Here is a 3,216-nt window from a genome sequence, read left to right as displayed (position 1 = left end):
AATTGCTGTACAAGAAGAGCCACTCTGCTTAAGCAGGCACTTTAATCTGCTGAGCTATTTGGCTGGCCCTAGAATCTTTTTTTTTTTTTTTTTTATCTGATTGAAAACATCTTCATTTCTGAACTGTGACTGATCTTGTTGATCTACATCTGTAAGGTTAGGCAGCAGATGTCTTCAATGCAGGACAGAAAATGCCCCCTCTGTCTGGTCTATTTCTCTTCTCTGGAATGGCCCGCATTACCTCTCAGACTGACACAATACACTAAGCAACAACCCATGGAAAAACTGAGCGCTCAAGCTTGCGGATTCCATGTTCTTTCAGCCAAGAGATAATTGTTTCTAACTTACAATGCCTTTTTTTTTTTTCCCCCTGGTCTGACTCCTAATGAGTTTCAGTCAGCCAAGATCCTTTTATATCACCCAAGTAAATATTGAAATAGATGAAATGAAAATGTCCCAAAAAATTCAATTGGAAATATTTTCCCCTTAGGTAAGCCAAAATATTATTTAATCTGCCTAGCTATAATGGAAAGTTAACCGAACTAATGATGGCTAGACTCTCCTAACATTAGGCTGACACTTTTTGATGAAATTCAGTAATTTAGTCTTGCAATTTAATGGCACAATCAATGAACAAAGGATAAGAAGGCTTAGGCTCTATTTCCAGTTCTGACTCTGGCTCGTTACCACTATGTCCCCCTGACCCTCTTCTATTATTACTTGAATTCTCAATTATGTTAGCAGCACACATGATCTGAGAAAAACACCCTGTAAGTTAATAAATAACAGGATTAGACTCTTATTTTTGCAACTGATATGTCACTTGTTCCAAACAAGAAATTGTGTATTTGCTACTTCAGTTTCTTTTTCTTTTTTTCTTTTTTTCTTTGGTTTTTTTTTTTTTTTTTTTTTTTTTTCTTCTGGAACTGGGGATTGAACTCAGGCCCTTGTGTTTACCAAGCAAGCGCTTATTCTACTGAGCCATCTCCCCGGCCTCCAACCTCAATTTCTTGATTCATAATTTTCTTGATACATTATTTGCCAAGGGCAGAGGCTATAGCTTAGTGGTGGACTACTTGCCTAGCATGGGTGAGAATGTGGGGTTTGATCCCTAGCACCACTATCAGCAAGAAAAAGTTTATTTCCTCCTCTTTCCCCTCCAGTATCCCATAGAAATAAACGAATAATCAGGAAAATGGTATCCATGCTATGAAAGATTTCTGTTCTCTCTAAATTGTTGTTATATAAAGAGAAATGTCCTTTTTAGTATTTTCACTGGCATTTTTAGGTATTTGGTCCTCTCTGAGTTTGAGTCAAATCAATTCTACTTGGAAAAGATTACTATTTTCACTTCCATTCTTTGCAGTCTTTGCAGAAATAGAATAGGCTACAGAGAATATGCTTTAAAGAAACAAAATTGTTCCAAAAGATTGTTGGCAGCCAAAAATTCTTCCAAGTCACATTATTGTTCCTAATCAAGAGGCAGCTTATTAATTCAGAGTTGTCTATAGCCCTGTTGTTTGGGTAGATGTTACCAACTAACAAAAGAGGGTTTCAATCAGTTAATCCTAGTTATTCCAGGATCTTTGCAATGTGACTGAGAAAGGCATGTAGGTAGCCAGAGGTCCTCTATTTGACAGTAGTTGGCAGACAATTTTTAATCTTTTTAGTTTTTTTATGTGTGTCAAACCTCAGAATTTTAAGGTATTTTCATCTAATGTAGCACCACTATCACCAGCAATAACAAGAGAGCTAACAGATAAATAATCTCCTATGTTGTTGCTAAAAGAATTGCTATGCTTGATTTATTTATTTATTTATTTACTTACTTACTTACTTATTTATTGAGATAGGGTCTTATTGATATACTCAGGCTTGTGTCAAACTTGTGGGCTCCAGGAATATTCCTGCCTTAACCTTCCAAATAGCTGAGGGTTTCCAGTATGTGCCACATGCCTGGCTTCATTGTAATTTTTGAAGATTGTAATAATAATGTGTTCTGCTATACAATTTGTTTGTCATGTTAGAGTACTATCCTATCCAAAGCTCAGAGCAGGAGGTACAACTCAGTGGTACAACTTAGCATGCGAGAGATCCTGACTCGGGATCCAAACTTCAAAGAGTAAAGGAAAAATGTCTCACATCAAGACATTACATGATATCAATTCCAAGACAGATCTGAAACCAAAAGACCCATTGATGAGGTAAAAGAAATAGAGAAATCTAAGTAACAAAAACGCCAGCCTGGTAAAACCAAAGATATGGAGCGAGGCTGGTAACTGGCAAAGATCATCGTGGGAAGGTCAGAACCATAGATGCCTGGCAACAAGTGTCAGGGATTAGTAACTAGGAAACTGGAATCCAAAGGCAGGAAATGCAGTTACTCTGGTTACCAAACATATCCACAGAAAGCCTGTAAATTCTCTGAGGACCTGTCTTCATTCAGTCAGCCTGTAAGTAAATATTAAGGATCTCTGTATTCCAGATACCTTTCTAGACACTGAGGAATCAAAGCACAACACAGAAAAAAGGTTACTGATTTTGTGCAGAGTATATTCTACTTTCGGGGAGTGGAGGGGAGGTCAGACAATGCACAACCAAGCAAATAAAATAAATAGTGTCTCCTTAGAAATAAGGCTATGGAGAAGTTCAAGTGGGGAATTCTGGGAGTAGAGTGTTCGGGCACAGTTTTATACACAGAGTTTAGGGAACACGTCTCTGAAAAGATGGAATAGAAAGGTGTAGGCGCTGTGATTGTGGCTCCATGGTAGAGCACTTGCCTACTGTGCACAAGGTCCAGGGTCCGCTGCACTGTAGACAAACACCTTCCACAAGACCAACCTGGAGGGCGTCACGAAGATGTCTGGTCAACAGGGTTCTGGGCAGAAAACACAGCAAATGCAAAGATTTTGTGGCAGTATCCTGTCTAGTGCTTGGCAGGAACAGTAAGAAGGTTGGAGTCACTGGAGTGGAGCAGAAAGGGCAGTAGATAATGTCACAGAAATAAGAAAAGACACAGATAATGTTTGGCCCAGTACCCCACTGGAGACCACTGGCTTTTATTTGAGAGATGAGAAATCACCAGAGAAAGTGAGGGCCAGGGAGATGGCTCAGCAGAATAAGTGCTTGCCTGGCAAGGGCAAGGGTCTGAGTTCAATCCCCGGTTCCACCAAAAAAATAAATAAATTAAATAAATAAATAAAAATAAAATAAAAT

Source organism: Octodon degus, unplaced genomic scaffold (genome assembly GCF_000260255.1).
Source record: "Octodon degus isolate 3935 unplaced genomic scaffold, OctDeg1.0 scaffold00005, whole genome shotgun sequence".
Classification (NCBI taxonomy): Eukaryota; Metazoa; Chordata; class Mammalia; order Rodentia; family Octodontidae; genus Octodon; species Octodon degus.
Note: the sequence above shows the minus strand (reverse complement) of the source record.